This window comes from Diabrotica undecimpunctata, chromosome 1 (assembly GCF_040954645.1).
Source record: "Diabrotica undecimpunctata isolate CICGRU chromosome 1, icDiaUnde3, whole genome shotgun sequence".
Classification (NCBI taxonomy): domain Eukaryota; kingdom Metazoa; phylum Arthropoda; class Insecta; order Coleoptera; family Chrysomelidae; genus Diabrotica; species Diabrotica undecimpunctata.
In genome coordinates, this window is record NC_092803.1 from 68,472,288 (window position 1) to 68,494,305 (window position 22,018).

Consider the following 22,018-nt stretch of genomic DNA (forward strand, 5'->3'; position numbering starts at 1 on the left):
AAAAATGTGCAAAATAAGTGTATGAAAATGTATTAAAAAGTAGAAGTTATTGCGACGCACAAACAGAAGAACCAGTTATAGAAAATAATAGAAAAAGATGAAGCAGAATTAAAATTGATATTAATATAATACAAAATGGAGACAATTTGTGTACCTAAACCATTCATTAGGATTAAATTGCATTCCTTGTATTAGTTAAGGATAATTTTCTCCGCCGGCGTCGGTTGCATTAGCAAAGCCTATCGATACCATAATATTATTTTTCAGTTTAAATAAATTATCACGAAGCAGGAAATACTAAACTGATATACAAAAGACTACCTGTTAACACTGTCTATTATTAAACAGCAAATGCATTGACCGCTTTGTCACAAATACAGAAATACGTTGCTAGTATTTCGAGAAACAAAACATACAAGGTCGAGCGCATAAATTGTGTGTGAAATGTTATCAACAAAAAGTATTCACAGGATTGTTAAAATTAAATTTATAGTGTTTTTTAATTTCTTGGCAAATTATTTCTTGGCAATGTACAAAGTAATTGAAAGATCATGCATCAAATCACCAGGAGTGGTATCTTTCATACATAATGAATGACCATATTTTTACAATTATAATTTCAAAAATTAACATACCTACCTATTGTATACGGGAGAATTGTTTGTGATCTCTACGAAACCTAGCAGGCCACACATTATTGCGGAACGAAAGTTTTAATCCGGCAGTAGACGGGTGCTCTGAAAATCTCACCAGTGGACGGGTGGGGTCTATCAGGATCAAAATTTAAATGACTCACAAATTTCAGAAACATTCACACAGTTTTTTAAGTGTTTTGTCGGTTTACCTGTCTCTTACTTAATGTCCTTGTGGCACTGTATTTTCGTTTTGTTTTATTTTTCAAAAAATATAGCGATTAATCTAAAACCTTGCATTTTTTGCTTTGTTTAACTTTTATTAGTAATTAAGTAGTATTAGATTAGTAAATAAATGTTTTCCATAATTCCTACATGTTTTATTAAAATACAAATATTAAGCTACATAAATTTGGTTATAACGAAAAATAGAAAAATTCTCTGTACAAAATACAATACAAAAGTTTGAATTTTACACAAAATTGTTCTCTCTGCACTCAGAGCCACATGCTACAATATGCTCCATACACAATCAGGACAGACAAAATGTGCAAAAATATCGCGTTTTCCGTCTTTTACAGTATTTGCAATTTCCTCTTTTATTGGTGGTCACTTCTAATGGGCCTGGCATATGAGTATTTGCTGAATCTTTCATAAATAATCTTCTGCAATTTTTAAATTCTTCTTCTGGATTGTTCCTTTTGTATATTACGAAAACATTGACGGCAGCAACGTTCATGAGGCCATAGAATACTACCATAGGCCAACGTTTAGTGTTTCTAGCAACATTATAGGAAGATATTTTTCGGTCAACAACGTCTACTCCTCCCTTTGTCAGGTTGTAAAATGTAATAATTTCTGGTTTTGTTTCTTCTCCAGTTGCTTCATCAATTTTATTGTCGAGAATCGTAGATGACAAAAGCAATACATTTTTTGATTTTTTTGGTACATACGACACTGCAGTAATCTCGGTACCAAATGCAAAAACGGATGAACGTCGAGATTGGTTTTTGATGTTTTGTTATTTAATGCAAACAAAAGACATGAGAGCAGAATTCAGGCAGCAGAGATGAAATACCTCAGAAGAACGATAGGAGTAAAAAGAACTGATAGAATCAGAAATGAAGAAATAAGAGAAAGACTCAAAATCAAACCGATACTCGAGTCAATCAAGGAGAAAAAATTGGCATGGTTCGGACATCTAACCCGGATGGACAATAATAGACAAGTAAAAAGAGTGTGGGACGCCAAACCAATAGGGAAGAACAGAAGAGGAAAACCCATTAAAGAATGGAACAGTGACATCTCGCAGATACTGCAGAGTAAGGGTAAGACTTGGCAGGAAGCAACACAAATGGCATCCAATAGGAAGGAATGGAGAAAGTTCGTTAAGAGCTAGGACACTTCAGAAGACTGTCAAATATTGTAATTTAATGAATTGTATTTAAAACGACCCAACACCGAAAGGTACAACTGGGTCTACTGACTAAGTAAGTATTTAATGCGGCAATTCTCTTATGTTGGACTGAATGATACCGACGACTGTAAGTTGGTGAACTTCTAACAAACGTTTTACAGTCTGATATCCAGTAAACCATCGATCCATTGTAATATTTCTTTGTGTTCCCGATAAGTGTAAACACATTCTTTCGGTTACAGCAACTGTAGAGTTTTCAATCTTGAAAGGTACGTCAGTCTGAGTTCCTGCATAAATTTCTAAATGTGTTGTGTAAAAGCTCCTAGTACCTATCTACGGTTGAACATACTTTCAAACTGTATTTGTCGGGTTTGTTAGGAATATACATTTTAAAACTGCACTTTCCTCGAAATACCAGTAACATTTCATCGAGTGTTATACATTGTCCAGAAGAATAATTAGGTTCTTAGAATAAAAACCTAACTCTTCTGAAAGCCATTGTAGCAGGAAATATCTCTGCTCCCAATCTATCAGTACCATAGAACTCCAACAAATTTTTACGACCATCATGTTGATCCAGCCAAATATAGTAAACCCAATAATTAGCATACTTGTGTGCGTTAGCTCGAATGAATATGTTAGTATTTTCTATGATGATGGGAAGAATATCAATAAAAAACAGCATAAAACATTCAACAGGTGTAGAAGCATTTCTACCCATTCCTGTAACTCCTGGCAAATGTGTAATTATATTCCTTTCCAGAGTACGAACATTTAGGGGTGAAGCTTCTTTTCTCCATTTCGTCCCATCCTTACCATAATAATAAGCTGATCTACTCTGTTCTGAAACAGATTCTTCTTCTTCTGATTCTTCGTCTGTAGCTTCTTGTTCTGCATCTGTGGCATGATCGCTTTCTAAAACAAAATTTTCGTCAGCAATCGAATCGTCGTTGCTTTCTGCCATATTTTCCACTTCTTCATTATCAGTTTCTACTTACTTGTTTTATTTCTTGATTTTTGATAAATCCAAATAAATACCACCACAAACTTTACACAGCACACACCAGCTAACGAATTTGGAATGAATCATTGTTGTCCTTTTATATAAAAGACGAAAGTAAAGTACTCGATTCAAAAATTCGGAATTTCACCGAGGGGTGTTTGCATCGGTATTTACATCCGGGAAGTCCTTGAAAGTCGTATTGTATCGGGAAGAACTTATTTTTCTAAGTAGTTGAAATGTTTAATAAAATGGGGGTTTTACAAAAACATGTGAACAATACTAGTAAAATGTACATATACAGAGTAGACAAAAATTTAAATCCGTTAAAAGCCACAAACAAATTATATTTTAGATCAAAATTAAAAACTGCATTACAAGTATATGAATTTTAATTTCCAAAAATAACACGAGTAGACGGGAAGGTCTGTCATGACATATTTTCAAATATCTCAAAACCGAAGAATAAATTTGTTCCAAAAATTCCGCCATTAGTTGGAGTGAGCAATTATTATTGAAAGATATTATTTGTGTAATACAAATAACAGTTAAAATACAATAATTTTTCATTCTTGCATGAACCAATAGACCACACCAGTCCACTCCCAGGTTAAAAAGCATGTTAAATAAGCATAGTCCGCATACTATCGTAGATCAGAATTTCATTTCGTTTCGATTTGCAATTAAGTGAGTTACGGTTGATACAGAGCAATTAAAAAAAATTTAACGAAAGAATATTATAATTTTTTTACTGATTCCATCGCCTATTAATATCCTGGAAAATCAAACAGTAGATGGTGCTGCCAAGTCTTCAATTCGTAATGTAGATCTAGTAGGAGACACTTAAAACAGATACTTACATCTCTGGACTAATTCCAAAGTACAATAACTGTGACAACCAAAGTGGAATCAGTCCCAACAAAAACTTACAAATACATTTAAGCATATTAAAAACATTTTAGGGTTAGGACAACACGCTTAAACTCACACAAAAGTTGTACCAGTATGCGTTAAGTGTTCCAGTAGTTTAAGTGTAGAACATAGCATAATCGGAGGCCCAGCACACTCTCAAGAAGGAAAAAAGGTGTAATTTATTCTTAACGTTAGGTGAATGTCTAAAAGAGAACTGTGACTATATTCACTAGTTTCTTTAAATCAGCATGACTGTACCATAAAAACTAAAATACCATGTAACTAACATGATGTAGATGTTAGATCGAGACGCCTTGAAAATGAATAAAAATAATTGCTCTAATCGGTCGTAGAGATCCTCATTTGGACACAGGATTAACCTTCCTTTTTTCCGCTTCTCTTCTACATCTTCAAAAACTTGCATCCACGTTGATCAAACTAGTCTACCTTATTTCATTCATATGTGTTGTTTCTGTTACTGTAGATTTGAAATCGTTTAATTTGTTTTAAATTTGATTTCAGGTAAGGTTTAATGCTTTTAATCCTTACTGGTTTACTTTTCAAGTAATTCAACCATTTCTTTTAATTCCTCTTTCAGATGAATACAATATCGTCCGAAAAATGTATGATTATTGTTCGATAACTACGTAGTGTAACGCAGAACTAGTGCTAACCTGTAGCCGAGTTCCATCATTATACTCCCGAAATTAAAGAGCAGTCCAAACAAAGAATAATCTGTAACTAAAGATGGCAATTAGATTTTGTCAACATAAAAAGTTATGGCAACTGTGTTATAGGATTAGTAAAATATAAAATGTTTTTCCATCAGGATAACGGATCTACCCACAAATATGCGAATGAGATGGTCAAAACTTATGAATTGGGTTTTTTATTAGTGCGTCATTCGCAAAATCCCTATATTTTGCTCTAAGTGATTATCATCGGTTTTCCTACCTGAAAAGCTGCTCGGAAAAAATTATGGACTTGCAGGCTATTGATTATGTTCAAAAAAATATTATTAAAAAGAAACTACAACTTTAAAGGGGTTTTATTGTTTCAATGGACCCCCAAATATGAAAAACCTCAGAGTGCTACCATTTAAGGGGGTGCGTTTTTGAGGAAGGAGCGAATTTGTCCCTATGCACTACCCTGTCCATTTGTATTACAAAAATATATTCAACAAACGAAGCAAAAAACAAATGGGAACATACGTGATTTTTCTTTTTTGCGCCATAACTTTTTTCCACGGGTATATACAGGATGTCACAAAAAAAGGTAACCCCGTCTCTAGGGTAGGTAAAAAACTGAAAAATAATTGGGGTTTGCTTAGTAAAAAATTTTTGTAACGCCATCCGTTTTCAAGATAGAGGGCGTTGAAGAAAAAAAATTTTACGCATTTTTTACGATTTTGCTGAAACTACTGGCAACATTGTAATGAAATTTTATACGAATATGTTTTGGAAGCTGATACATCCCATGAATTTGTTTTTATATCTGATTCTCATAGAGGGCGCTAGTTACACGGATCGTACTAAGTATTAGTCAATATAACTTTTTTAAGAGTATAATTATTAATCAAAATTTCAAGTAAACTTAAACATCATTCAATTTTACACGAAAAAGGTACTCTTGGTAAAACTCGATACTGTGTACCGTTTTCGGAATATTTTGATTTGAAAATTATGAAGTAATAATTGATGCTCGGATGTATAACGGATAATATCCGTTATACTGTAGTAAGAAAAATGGTGCGAGTGGCGAACTTTCAAAAATCGTATCTCGGATACTGTGAGTCCTGAGGACTTCTACTAAACGTCATTTTGAATAGGAAGGATAAAAGTTTTTTTTCTGTAAAGCAATGCCTATATATACCCTGTGGAAAAAAGTTATGAAAGAAAAAAGAAAAATAGCGTGTTCCTGTTTTTTTGCTTCGTATTTTGAATAGTTTTTTGTCAAAAAAAATTATTTTTAACTTTAAAAAGCGACATTTCGATAGGAAATTTAATTTTGAACATCTTTTCTGTAGATGTATATGTACGAGAGCTGCATAGAATTCACCTAAATAAATGTCTCCTAATGCATAGGAACAAATTCACCACTTTCTCAAAAACGCACCCCTTTAAATAGTAACACTCTGCGGTTTTCATTTTTGAGGTTCTATTGATCATATGAGACAATAAAACCCCTTTAACGTTATAGTTATTTTCTAATTTACCTAATCAATAGCCTGTTGCAAGCACGCATTACTATATCGAATACATAGTGACTAATAATAAAAACTATTTTATTAAAATATCGGGTTCGCAGAAAATTTATTTTTATATATTGTAGCTGCAATTTTCCAAACGCGTGTTTTTTTCGATTTATTTTTGTTTACATAACCCAATGACTGCGTAAATATAATTTTCTTAGTTTAAATATATATTTTTATCGATCTCGCGATAAACTTGAATTTATTTTCGTGTCAAAACTTCTTTTTATAAACTTCAGATCTGTATGCAGATGTAAGTATAGCGTTTACAAACAGAACGGATGTTTGGAACGATTCCAGAGAAATTTTAAAGCGCCAATGTTGTTGCGAAGAAATCATTTTCGTTATGATCTTGTCACGTTTTGGAAACAAGGGATTAAAATATACTTGTTTATAAGCACTTTTCTTAAATACGGCATTGCAGAAAAATCAATGAAAATTTTTCTTTCGCGTGTTATTTCTATTTGATTGGTGTTTTTAGTGACCTATTTTAATAGATGTGCCGATATAGTATCATTGAAATACAGATTTCACTGCGCTTTGCGTAGGCGCAACTAACAATAGATTTTTGGTGTTTCAATACGATTAAACTTATTTATTATCATTATGTCAGGGTAGATCGTTTTTCACTGTATTAAGAAACTGATATAGATCAAAGAGAGAATCATCATCATCATCCAGCCTTCATTTATCACGTTAACTGCTGGACCACATAAACCTCCCTTAAACTCTTCCATTCTTTGCAATTTTGTGCTCTTTGTTGCCAATTTTTTGGTGATACGCCTGATGTCGTCAGCCCAACGTATAGGTGGTCTTCCTCTACTACATTTGTCTGTAATTACTATTTAAATGGAAATAAGCCACAATTAAAGGTTAAAGTTAGTTTATTGACGTTTCATGTTTATAGATTGTTTAATGTTTGTATTTTGAGAACGATTTCCGAAGTGGAAATTGAAACATCAATAAACTTACTTTAACCTTTAACTGTCGCTTATTCCCATTTAAATAGTAATTACTTTAAAATGCCACAAGAAAATAGCTTCAGAACAATATTTGTCTGTAGTCTTTAGTTCCGCCATGCGTTCCACATCATCAGCAATACTCGTCCTTCTTCGCAGATCTTCGTTTCTTATTCGATCCCGCATCGTTACTCTCAGCATAGATCGTTCCATTCGTCTCTGTGCCATCCTCAATTTCGAAGCCGTAGTCTTGGTTAGAGTCATAATTTCCGCCCCCTAGGTCATGACCGGTAATACGCATTGGTCAAATACTTTTCTTTTGAGGCTAATTGGTATATTGGCCCTATATATGATATTGGACACCGTATTTGTCATAAACTTAGTTTTGGTCAAGTTCATTCTGAATCCCAGCTTCGAACATGCAAAGTGTAATTCATTTAACATATCTGTGGCTTCTCTTAAATTATATGTGATAAGGACAATGTCATCTGTGAAACAGAGATGGTTAAGCTTTTCACCGTCTATTGTTACTCCTCTTTGGTCCCAATTGACCTTCTTAAAGGCATACTCCAATGCCGTTATGAATAATTTTGGCGACAATGTATCTCCTTGCCTTATCCCACGTTTTATTTTTATTGGTCGGGTTTTATTGTGTATCTTAAGAGTCATAGTGGCATTTTCGAAGAGCCTAGTGAAGAGCTTGTACATGTGGTTCAACAGGCTAATAGGTCTATAATTTTCTAGGTCCGTTCTATCACCTTTTTTATGCAAAAGGATGGTTATAGCATTGTTTCATTCTTTGAGCACCTCTCTTTGCTGCAAACATAAATTGAACAGTTTCCTTAAGTTATTTAATAGCATATCTCCTCCTCTCCTGGGACTTTGATATTTTTCATTTTTCTTAACACTTGTCGAATCTCATTTGCTTACATTGTTTTTTGGGTCCCAAAATTGATATTCTTATCAAAATCTAGCTTGTTCTTCTCGCATTTAGAGATAAAATCTCTGACAACTGGACTATAATTAGAACATTGTATGAACCATCTTAATTATAATTTATTTTTAAAACATTGAAATTGACGCAAATTTAATATTTATAAGAAATTATCGACGCTACGCAATTTAAATAAATATCTTTTTGTTTACAAATAACATTAAAAGTTACTTCATCCATCAAAACAGTAGTGAACTGCAACAAAACAACTACCATTTAAAGTAAATTGTACCTAATTATCTGGGGATATTTATTTTAATATTACAATTTTAAAATGCGCACATCTTTTTTATGTACCCTATTCTATGAGATTTGTTGTGCTCCACAATTCCGATATGTAACACTATAGTTCTCAGAGGATTGATAGCACAGGGAGAAAAGTGTTGCCTAAGTATTTTGCCCCAAGTCGTGGGAATAAAATTAATACCAGACAAAATGAGATGTACTAGAAGAGGACTCATAAATGAGTAACTATTCTGAATTCATAGAATAAATATAACAATAAAAATAGAAAGCGAACAAGCAGAAAGGCGGCCCGACAGCCGGACTGTTTTTATTACGTATAGCTCACAGTGATCCTAATGAGGCTCCAAAAGGCGAACCTTTAGCATAGTAATGTAGCTTACTGTTGCTAATAGAAGCTTCAATGTCCCCTAGAACCAGACAACTATATATATATATATATATATATATATATATATATATATATATATATATATATATTGATTGTATTATTAATTATTCAAGGAAAGACTGAGGGCAAAAGATGAATAGGTCTCAAACAAATGTGGTGGCTACGAAATATAAAGAACTGAACAGTCATAAATAGCACTAGCAAGCTTTTGCATGCCGCAAAAGACAGATAATTCGTCAACCCACTATAGGTGCACGCTTCGATCGTTGTTTGTTTGTTGTTTCTCTTTGCGGATGATTTTGTTGTTCTGATTTAGGTGGGACACCTCTTCAGGAAGCGGTTTGTTTTTGTTGGTGTAGGCATGTGTCGCTGCATTGTGCTCACTGGTGGTACACTTCGGTGGCTGTAGTCCTGCGGGGGAGGTGGTATCCAGGATGGTCAGAGGTGAAAGGGGTGTTAAGCTAAAACGGTCCTTTTAGGTTAGGTCCTAGTCGAGATGTTGTTACGAGAGCAGTGCCGTCTGCGTAGATTAAAGTGAGTGTGCGAGAGTCCGTGAGTTAGGGAAGTCGCTGTTGTATATTGTGTAGAGTATATGTGCCAACACGGAACCTTGTGGAACTACTGCTGTGTGAGTAAAAGAGGCTAAGAAATTACCTCGTAGCTTTACCGTGAGTTTACGTTGAGTGACATATGAACAGATAAGTCTAACGAATGGAAATGGCAGGCCGATGTTCAGTAGTTTTCTGACCAGTCCAGCACGCCAGATTTGGTCGAAGGCTTTTTAAACATCGAGAAAAATGCCTGTGAGATGTGTGACGATTTCTATCATTGCCGTTGTGGTGGAGTGACCTTCTCTAAAGCCGAATTGGAATGTAGGGATGATATTATGTTCTGTGGTAAAGTATACGAGCCTCTCCTTAAGGATCCTCTCGAAGACTTTAGCCAACACGTTTAGTAATGAAATTGGCTTATAAGAGTGTAGATTGGTCCTGGGTTTGCCCTTTATTTGGAGCATAATTGTGTTTTCTTCTTTCCATAGGGATCGAAGGTAGCAGAGTCTGAGAATGGCATTGACAATGTTCGTCAGGTAGAGTGTGACGCTCGGTGGAAGGTGTTTCACGCAGTACCTGGCAATGTTGTCAGGTCCCGGTGAATTTGAACTGCAAATTTGGCAGAATTGTTCGAGTCTGTTGATCCACAGGTGCCATGATCGGATGTTCATGCGGTTCCTGTGGATCGAAGGGGGTGGTGACTCGTCTTATGTCTCCCTCGGTTCTTACACGGAAACCGTGGTCAAGTCTAGGATCATCGTGGGTGATTAAGGTGTTTTGTAGATGTATTTTGAAGGCGTCGGCCTCCTGTTGATCTGAGTTGATGATTTGATTGTTCACCACAAGGTGAGAAGGGTTGTTGGTGTTCTGTTTGTTTTGATCATATTTTTCTCTTGTTCTTGTGTGATATTCCATAAACTCCATTTATAGTGATATACGATACAATATGTGATATTTAAGTTACTAGTTTGTCAAAACCAGTATGTATCAGTATACAATGTAATCACTGACTCGTTTCTAAATTTAAATAATTTTTATGGAATATTTTATATTTTACACAACTACTTACACTTTCGCAATGTGTAATATGTGTAAATAGTGTATATATCGCATGACCTACCGACCGTGAACGTGAACGACTAACTTTATGACATGATAACTGAATGAAAAGCATTATACTTAATTGTTTCTGAATCACTAGAGGGGACATTAACTCGTATAATAAATATTAAGAGTTTTTTTTTTTTGGAAAAATACTGCAAACATTTCCAAATTATAAAAAAAACTCCATTATAGGCGTCAGAAAACATGCCAGGAGATACTGAAGAGTATTTATGTAATTTACATACAAATCAAATATAATATTGTAATTGTAAATACTAACCATCTCGAGATTATAAAAAAGCAGTATTAAACGTTAAACTGTGTAAAAACAATATCTTTATCAAAGTCAAAAGAACACTAATATTTTAAATTATATGTGAATCCTAAAACAAAACTGTAAATAGTCCAGTGTACCACGGTGAAAATATGGTGTAACTCCGATTTCCATCAACATGCACCGATTTTGATAAAATTTCGGAATTAAACTCTATTACCTTCAGAATTTACCCTATGCCGATATGTGCTTATTATTCTGAGCGGTGAAAAATACCCCTTATTGCAAAAACTCAATAAAATTATAACTTGAAGCATTTAATTAGTTGAAAAACATTTATATAATTTAAATTAAACTTTTATGATAATGTAAGATACCACTTATGATTGACAGTCTTTTTTGATTTATTTTAACTCCTATAAAGCTACCCTTGTTAATTTCAACATTGAAAAAAACAATTTACCCAATTTTTCGTAGTATTTATATTGAAATGGGAATTTCTTATTTTGTTTAACTGACATATTTTTACACTCTAAATTTTCAACTCTTAAAAATCGTCCGTTATTACGAAAAAATAATTTACGGGCATATTTATACATTTTGATATATCATTTATATTAACCCACTATATTTTTAACGAGTTAAATTTATAAAAAATTTACACATTTTCATCCCTTAAAACATAACTCTGTAGGTAAAAAATGTACAAAATTTGAAATTGGAAAATTAGAAAGAAATATGATGTTATTTCATGCTATGTCACATATAAATGAATAAAAAACAAAATCAATTAATACATAAAATAAATTAATAGTAATCATCACTAAGGGTATTTTCGGCTTTTTCCTCATCTAACCAGCTTATCCACCAAAGGTTGAGTTATAAAAAAGGCCAAATTTTTGGGAAGCCACATGTTGCACTGCATCGTTTTTGGCAGTTGCAAAATTTTATTTGCAAGAGTACTTGTGGTGTCTGACTGTGTTGCAGTCTGATGGGTTGCAATACCCTTTCACGTGTAGCAGTTGGATCAATGTTTTTGTTCCCAAGACAAACTTAGTCTTGGGAACAAAGATCTGATAGTAGCACCTTTTAATATGATCATTCAGAGCATTCACTGTAAGAAAAAGGGATGATAATTTATCGGCTTTCTTTTTAGTGATTGTCTTAATCTATGACTCATATCGCATTTGTTCAAAAAATACTTTTACTTGTATATCTTTCGCAACTGCGTATAAAATGATTGGACAGTACCTACCGGCTTCCAGAATTTTCTTTGTTTCGGAGTAACTATTGTAATATATATATATATATATATATATATATATATATATATATATATATATATATATATATATATATATATATATATACCTGCTCTCTTAAATCCGACCTTTTTCCATAAGTTCAAAAGATTAGTTTTTACCCTTATTATAAAATGTTGAACAGACAGAGAAGGAATGTGTTGTGAATGTCTCTTGTCCTCAACATAAAACGAGAACCTTAAGTGGTTGATTATAAACACTCTGATTAATAAATCTTAGTGGCCCCTACAGGCACCGATGTTAAAAGTAATTTTAGATTGTGAATTATAATAATTTTATTTTATTTGAGTCCAGTTACAAACACTTTTATTTGACAATTTGTGTTAAAACTCTATCTATCTATCTATACAGCCCTTGCTGTCCAATGTTGGACATAGACCTCCTCTTCTTTCTTCCACGTCTCTCTATTGTGGGCAGTTTGTACCCACTTCGGGCCTGCGTATTTCTTCAAGTCATCTGACCATCTCATTTGTGGCCTTCCTCTTTTTCGTTTGTAACTATGTGGTCTCCAGTGTATAATCATGTTATTCCATCTGTCGTCTTTCTGTCTTATGGTATGTTCAGCGAACTTCCACTTAAAGTTTTGCTATCTGCGTTAATATATCGGTCACTTTTGTTTTGTTGCGGATCCAAGTATTTCTTTTCTTGTCTGATAGCCTGATGTTCAGCATTTGCCCTTCCATGGCTCTTTGGGCCTTTGCTATTTTTTCCATGTTTTCCTTTGTAAACGTCCAAGTTTGAGAACCGTAGGTGAGGACAGGAAGTATACATTGGTTGAAGACTCTTGTTTTTAAATATTGGGGGTATTTTCTATTTTTTAGTATATAGGAAAGTTTTCCGAAGGATACCCAAGCCAACCGTATCCTTCTCTTTATTTCTCTGGTCTGATTTTCTTTATTTAATTTAACTAGTTGTCCCAAATCTACATATTCTTTTCATCACTAGCTCGACAACCCTTTTTGGGTCTTGGCCTGTTCCAGGATTCTTCTCCATTCTGATCTGTTTCGTGCTTTTTTTCTCCAGTTTTTTATTTTTAAGGTTGTTATATCATTTTCTATTTGTTCTAAGTATCTCAGCTTCGGTCTTCCTCTTGTTCTTTTTCCTACTGGCATTTGTTTGAATATTTTGTTTGGTATTTCGCCTTCTTCCATTCGTTCTACATGTCCTATCCAACGCAGCCGTCCTATTTTAATGAATGTTATAATATCCGGATCCTGGTATATTTTGTATAGTTCAGAGTTGTATCTTCTTCGCCATATTCCGTTTTCTATACATATTCTTTTACTTGTTCTATAGTTGTTCGTGCAATTGTAATTATTAATTCTTCTGGTTGGTTGGTCATAATTTTCGTTTTATTATAATTCATTTGTAGACCTATTTTTGTTAGACCTGTTATTATTACAATGTCGTCTGCATATCTCAAGTGATTCAAGTATTGGCCATTTATGTTAATACCCCGTTTTTCCATTGTAATGTCCTCATAACGTCTTCCAAAGCTTGATTGAATAGTTTGGATGATACAGTGTCACACTGTCTGACTCCTCGCCGTATCTTAATGGGCTCCGTTTGTTCAACTATTGTAATGGATGTTGTTGCTTGATCATATATATATATATATATATATATATATATATATACATATATATATATATATACATATATATATATATATATATACATATATATATATATATATATATATATATATATATATATATATATATATATATATATATATATATAGGGCCTGCGTAACGCAAGCGGTAGGATGCTTGACTCGCAAGCCGGTGGTCCGGGGTTCGAATCCCACCGCCGGCAAGAACATCTAGACATTTTAAAAATGTCTATAGGCCCCAGGTCGACTCAGCCTGAATAAAAATGAGTACCTTGGGTAAAACCAGGGGTAATAATAGACGGTTGAAGCGTAGCACTGGCCATGTTACCTTCCTTGTATACCGTAGGCCCTAGATATAGCAGACTACCCTGCTATACTCCCAAAGCCGCGACAGCGGTATAAAAGGGAGACTATTATAATATATATATATATATATATATATATATATATATATATTGGATATATATTGGATATATATTGGATATATATATATATATATATATATATATATATATATATATTGGATATATATTGGATATATATATATATATATATATATATATATATATATATATATATATATATATGTATATATTGGAAATTAAGCCCGCGTGTCTATAGTCTATTCTCCCATTTTGTAAAGACTTCTTTACTGCTCAATGTTCCACCTTATCGAATGCTCTTTCAAAGTCTACAAATGCCATATACATTGGGATTTGATATTCGTGTTAAAACTACTAAGTTTAAACTTAACCACTTTGCTATGTCTTGTACGATAATGCGTGGTGAAAGCGTTATGATTTTACGTAGCGCGATGAGCTGTCCGAACTGAGGACTCTTTAGAGAGTGACACGTTACAGCTAAGAGGCGACAATTTATAGGGAATTGTAGGAACGGTATTTACGGATCTTTTTAACGGTCCTTTTTCATGGCTTTCTAGTTTAACTAAACAATAAAACGTTTTTTATAACCGACTATTAAGAAACCTTTTAGTAACAATAGAATGATAAAAAATACCGCTGTGTGATTTATGTTCTACCGTTACGAATTCAAAATCAATAAAGATATTTTACGACTGGCTATTAAAACCTATTAACGATAAATAGAAACTTGTAGGTGCCGGATCAGAATACCACTTCGGGTATTATGTAAATAAAAAACTGGTGTGCAGATGTAGATTAAAAACAATTGTATTAATTACATTTGGCAATGTATTATAAAACAATTGGCGAGATATTACGAAGACTGTAACAGAATGCGACAAAGCTATACATTTTACACTTTTAAAAGTTTACTCCGATGCTTTGAGATGAATATACCAAAGACGGAACATTTTATTTTTCTAATTTTAGGAAAAAAAATCATGCTAGGCTTTAACTCTGGCAGTCAACATAACTTATACGAATACATCTACTACAATTTTTTTTATATATTCGACTTACCTTCCATGGCGCTTTGCTCAACTATTTCACTGGCATCACCTCTTCGTTGATAGTAGTTGATTAATTTTTCCTTTAGCTTCCTCTCACCTTTTGAATGTACATACGTATATAACATATACAATATATACATTCTCCTGTACCTGTACCAAAAATTACCTACTCCGAAGTTGAAAAAGAAGTAGAAAAGACAGTTAAGATTTGACTTCACGTATAGTGCTTCTACAATTCGCTTATAGTCACAGCTTTTAGTGAGAATCTGAGTTTTGTTTTCGAACAAGTAGATTTTTACTTTTTGCTTTGAAAAAGAAGTATTTCGTTTTTTGGCTATATCTCACTTAATTTTCGAGCTAGATAATTGATATCAAAACACAATTCTAAAGATTATTAATTTTATAATCTACAGACTTATAAAAGAATTTCTTAAGCCCTGTACATTTAAAAGGGCAAATATAAAGTGTTCTAAAACAGTACCAGTCACACTCTAATGCGAAGTTTAAAAGACAATATTTCAGTAAATTTTCAAGCTAATTTAAAAAAAAAACAAATTTTCTGTAAAGTAAAAAAGTCATAACTTTTTATTCTTTAGCAAATTTTACGTATCTTTGATAGTTTTGTTCTTATTTTGGAAAAAAGGTGGTATGGTTTCAGTAAAAAAAATATTTTTTTCACTGTAACCATAAATTTTTTCAAAATCATTCATTTGCATTTCAAAATGGTTCAAAGTTTTGAATTCTTTCACTGATCCTTAAATAAACTGAATTTTAAATAAATAACGTTATAATTAGGCTACAAATAACAAGGGTAGTATTAAAAAAAAGGAATCGACCTTATTTTCGTTCATACGCTGAAGCGTTCTACAAAATACATTAATTTAAAAAGAGTTAATATTAATTTTTCTCGTAAAATTGACGGGTTTCCCGTTGTTCTATGTTGATTTTTTAAAATTTTTCGTTACATATGCAAATTTCAAATTCAATGAGTTATAACTTAGGCTTACAGAAAAAAAATACCTGTATTCTTTTATATGCTATTTTTTATCCCTTTACAGTTTTTTCGAAAGTCTAAAAGTATTGATTTTTGGAATAAACTATAGAACATTTTTTGCTTAGAATATATTTTTTCATCGATTCTGAGGTTATTTTCAATGTAAATCTGTCTATCTTCAGTTGAAGTGAATTCATCTCGAGTAAAAGCACACTTTGGCATATGGTAGATTTTGCTTGTTAAGATATTCCCTTTTTACGTTTAAAATTTCAAGTAAATCGATGCATTTTGATGAAATTAGGAGTTCAAAACCGTGGTACACTGGACATAAATAAAAAACATTTTTAGTTGTGTATATCTATATCTGAAACAAGTTTTATAGGAGGATAAGATGTAGTTCGACAACTACATTGTAGCCTGACATTTTATTAGACAAAAATATTTTATTTCTCAATATAGTCCTATCCTCCCCCTACAGAGAATGTCATTCGATAAAAAAGTTCTTTCTTCTTTACCAAGTGGGCCCTTTCCTTTTTGATTTTTTAAACGTTCAGAAATACTACGTTGGTCAATTTTTGATTGTGTTTGATTTTTTTGCGTTCAATGCCAAATATTGAAAATTGATAATTAAATTTTCATCTTCTATGTTACTGTATATTTTGCGTCATTGCAGAACACAAGAATTAATAATTCGATGTAAATAATGTTTTTTTATTCCATAATAAATGTGATATATCAGAAAGGAGTAAAACAGAAGAATTGTTATTTTTATCTGGTATATGATAGAAAGATATATTATGGAAATTTTCATTAGGAATGCCAAAAGGCACAGCCTGTTGGTTATGTGCCAAAAGATGTATTGATTTTTAACTCTATACAGGGTTGAATTTATTTTGAAACCATTATTTTATTTATTTTGTGTGTAATATTTTTCTTTTATTATATTGTATATATATATATATATATATATATATATATATATATATATATATATATATATATATATCATCTTATTCCCCTCCTTTACTCTCTCGGTCCTCATGTAGCATAAGGCCATTTCGCGTTTCTTTCGGAGAATTTTAAGCGAATATGCTGGATCGTCCGAGTACAAACAACTGCTATAAACTACCCAACCGACTTTTTAATTCCAATCATTTGAAAAATTATTTAATTTCTTAACGTGAATACGTAAAATGAAATGAATACAATATTTATACACTGCGCGCCAAAATGAACGCATAATTTTAAAATTATAATTTCAGTCATAATGAAAAAAACTTTTATTTGTTCTTTTCTTCTTTAAGGATGCCTTTAGAACATATCAAATAAAAAAAACTTAATTTGTACGAAAAATGTATTGCAATAAAACTACCTGACATAAATAAATGACAAAATTGAACATTTTTCAAAAAATTGAAAAGTTCCAGAAAATTAAATTAGTAGCGAGCATTGTTATTCTTTTCCGCATTTCCTCCTCCTCGATGCCACCCTCACTTATCTGTACGCCCAGGTATATAAACTATTTGCGTCGCCTATTGTCAAATTTTGCAAATTTCTTCGTTTCTTTAATTGTATTAGGGCTTTAGTTTTATCTACGTTAACGGCTAGCCCTATTTCTTTCGCATTTTCTTTAAGGGACCATTTCTGCCTTCGTCGTCAGCCCTGACCCTACCTTACCAGGCTATGAATGCAAATACTACAACTTGAAAAGAATGAAGCGTCCTTCAACAGACAAAGCAAGAATCCAGAAAGGATAGTTTGTGGATTGGAAGTCTAACACAAATAGCCGATACTATAATATAATAACCGATATCTATATCACGTATAACAACGATAAGTTAATTACTGAGATTGCAAAAACTGTTCGCAAGTTTTAAATAACATTTTCGCTGATTGACCATTTACCTACTATGTACCTACTATACTATACCTACTATAACAGTGTATTTTTTTAATAATAATATGTTCCTGTAAAGGCATAACTTTGATTATTTGACAAACCGACATTATACGCCACAAGAAATTAAACAAAAATCATTTAAACATGTTTGTTAATAAATTAACTGTATGAATACGATATATTATATTCTGTAGGTCCTTTTGCAATAAAATAATAAATCGAAAACTTGCTATAAAAGATATCTTCGCTTACTTCATCCACTAGTAATAAAATTATCAGCATTCAATGGTAAAGCGGTCTTTGTACCTGGTTTTGACTTGCAATATACTGGAGTGATTTCCACAGACTGGTTCAAATCTATCTTTGTGGCAATAATTAAAAAACACAAGGCTAGGAAATGCTCAGAATATCGATTAATTAGTCTAATGAGCCACACTCATTAGATTTTCCTAAAAATACTTCACAAAAGAATTAGACATAAATATGAAGAATATCTCGAAGAAACCCAATTTGGTTTGAGAAATGCTAATGGAAATAAGGAGTAAATTTTTGCGTTAAATAACCTATTGTAAAAATGCCTTGATCAAAGAAAATATGTTTTTGCATGCTTCGTGGTTTTAGAAAAGGCATTTGATAAAGTACCACTCAAAGAAGAGTCAGACAAGGTTGAATTTTGTCCACAACATTGTTCAATGTTTACTCAGACCATTTATTTAAAAAGCACTTAACAGACAGCCATATGGAACAAAAATCAGCGGGGAATTACTGCAATGAGATATGCAGACGAAACAGTAATTCTCTCAGAAAACATTAAATGCCTCCAAATTTTGCTTGATCGTATTCACGAATTAGGAGAGAAAATGGGTATTAAAATAAATTTAATCAAAACTAAACTTAGCCTTTTGGGCGTAACCCACATCCATATGCAGAGCTCCAATTAAAATGGAGTCCAAGTTGAAAAAGTTCACATAATTTCATATTTAGGAATTGTCATAACGAACCAACTAGATCCAGATATATAAATAAAACGCAAAATAGCAGCTACCAGAATCTTTTGTCTGAAAATGAAGACATTTCTTTGCGATAATTATCTCATTTTAGAACTAAGACAAATAATGGTTAAGTGCTATGTTTAGTCTGTACTCTTGTATGGAGCAAAAGTGTGGACCCTAAAAGTATCAAGCATGAACGGAATAGAAGCATTAGAAATGTATATTCATAGGTGGATGTTTAAGATACCTTGCACAGTAAAAAAAAACTAACAACATACAATATTTTATCTGGACATATATTAAAGGGAAACGATATAAAATACTACAACTAATTTTTAAAGGCAAAATATGAAGTCGGAAAGGTGAAGGAAGAAAACAAAACTGGCTACTAAACATTCGTGAATGGACTCAGATACCAAATGCAGGACAATTATACATGTGGCAGAAGATCGAGAAGCCTTCGCAAAGGTGATTGCCAACGTCGGATAGTTCTGATACGGTACATGAAGAAGAAAACGTTTTATTAAATTTTTCTAATATTACGTATATTCCTGATTTTCCCAACCCCTCTAATTCTTTTCATATTTTGTTTTCTCGTTCTAAATATTTCTATATACACCTACATGTGCTTTATGGTCTATCCATTCCTCTTTTTGTGATATGTTAACTTTTATGGTTTGTCTCTTAATAGTGCTGTTCGAATTTTGGAGTATCTCTCATCCAAATCCATTTTTGTTTTTGAAGTTATACCTACTTCTATACGCGCGCTCCACGTTGGAAATTTGTATGGGAGTGAATCTGTGAAATCATTACATATGTAAGATAATGAGTAAGAGAGAGCCAGAAGATATATTTTCTCTCTCTTCCTCTCTCGAATATAAAAATGTTCATTTTGTATATATATTTAATATTATATATATTATATAATATATACATATAATATTATATATATTATATAATATATACATATAATATTATATATATATATATATATATATATATATATATATATATATATATATATATATATAATAAAATATTTATTAATATTATTATTTTTGTGATGTTTTGTATTATTTATTTAATGTTTATAATTATATTAGTCTTTTGTATTTCAAAATAATAATCTCAATAAATCACTGTATGACCCAGAACTGTCAATTTTGAAAACTCCTTTCATACATATATGAAAATAAAAATATACATTTTCATCAAAATATTGATTCAATCCTTCATTTACTATACTCCTATTACAGGTCAAATGTTATTTATTAATTGTTAGTAAGTTGTTATTCATTCTGTTTCTCTTTCTGCTATGTCTTACCTATAGCATTACATATGTAATGATTGTGCAAATTAACTCCCAAATAAATTTGTAACGGCGAATGCGTGTATAGAAGTGTAACTGCTACCGGCAGTCCCACTGGACTGCCCCACCCGTTTTTTGTAGTTTATTTATGATTTTCTACTTGTAAAATGTTTTTATAAAATTTGTTTCCGCTCCTTATAAGAGCCTTATTTAATATTTAATCGAAGTTATTTTTGTCGTGATTGTATTTGACACTGCAACCAATAACTTGTTCATAACATTACATGTTTTCCTTTTTTACCAATGCTTATTAGTATATTCTCTTCAGTATCTTCTGTTCTAATCACTATGCTTCCCATGTAGCGTTCGTTCAGTTTTTTTTTTCCATCTAAAGTTTTGAATACGAATTTGTGTTTAGTACTGCTTAGGCTTAGAAGATAAAATTATATCGTCTGTGATCTCAAATTCTCCAGCACTGCTAAAATAATCCAATTTATTCCAATACGTTTGTCCGGTATTATTTTCATCATCCAGTCAGTCAAAATTTATATAGAAACATATTATATAAACAAACCTGACAACTAAACAGCTTTCTTTCAAGTGTCTCGCTCGTGAAAGGCATTATTCATGTGGTAAAACTTTATTTCCAGCTTGTTTGGACTTAGATTATACTTTATCGACATAGATACGATTAAATAAAATTATCATGTCCACTTAAACATTACACATCATTGTTTTTCATTGTAACAATTGTTACCCTAGGTAATTCTTAGAAGTAATTGATAAATTATATTTTAGTAGCAACATTTTGAGGTGATAACAATTCGCCAGAGTTCACAGAATCATAACTCACTTCTCGAAACTTCTAACGCATAATTATATAATTATAGCTGAGAAGAAACAACAGGAAATTACTACAATTACGCTGTTAGTCGGCACAACAGACAGTTCGTTACGATGTATGCGGTTTTCTTCTCGAAATACCACTGGATAATAAGTCTGTGGTGAAGGAGGAATTATTTCTACATTATTATTATAAATTTTTCGGTCGTAGAACTACAATATTGGCTACATTAACAAATTGGTGGTTCTAATTTAACAGCAAGGTCTTAAGAACTATGGTCTTTTTAGACACTGTTAAAATTTAGTTAAATACTAAGTAGCATTAATTAACAATATATACAGTAGTCATTTAATTATTTAGTTTAATTTATTAATGTTTTGAATTTTGAGAACGATTTCCAAAATGGAAATCGAAACTTCAAAAATAAACTTATTTTAAACTTAAATTGTGGCTTATTCCCAATAAAAATAGTAATCTCATCTTGTCTGAAATGATACGAAATGTTCGAGATTGCGAGTGTTTCGAAATTACAAACACCGTGGCTACTGCTCCGATCAGTAACTATTTTGACAATCAAATATATCATGTGTAACGTTTATTTTTTTTTCAAGTGCAACACGACGTTTCAAATATAATTTGATTTAACGGAATAAATAATAAATAAACTAGAGATTAGAAAATATATTTAAATCCAGTTTATATTTCAGTATTGATGTATCGTATTCCGTCAAATTTGGTTCTATTTAAAAATCAATTTAGGTATTTTTGTATTTAGTCACACTTTGGCTGAGATTTTTAACCGTCTACAAACTTCTACTATTTAATTTCATGCGATGTAAATCTTTACATTTAACAAGCCATTCCAGAATTCTTGAATCCTGC

General features: G+C 32.1%; 1 protein-coding gene across 3 annotated transcripts in view; it reads left to right on the forward strand.

Annotated features, from left to right (window-relative positions):
- The window catches only part of Nt5b (5' nucleotidase B), a 91,975-nt gene that overhangs the window by 40,650 nt on the left and 29,307 nt on the right, over nt 1-22,018 (forward strand). The gene's annotated exons all lie outside the window — the stretch shown is intronic.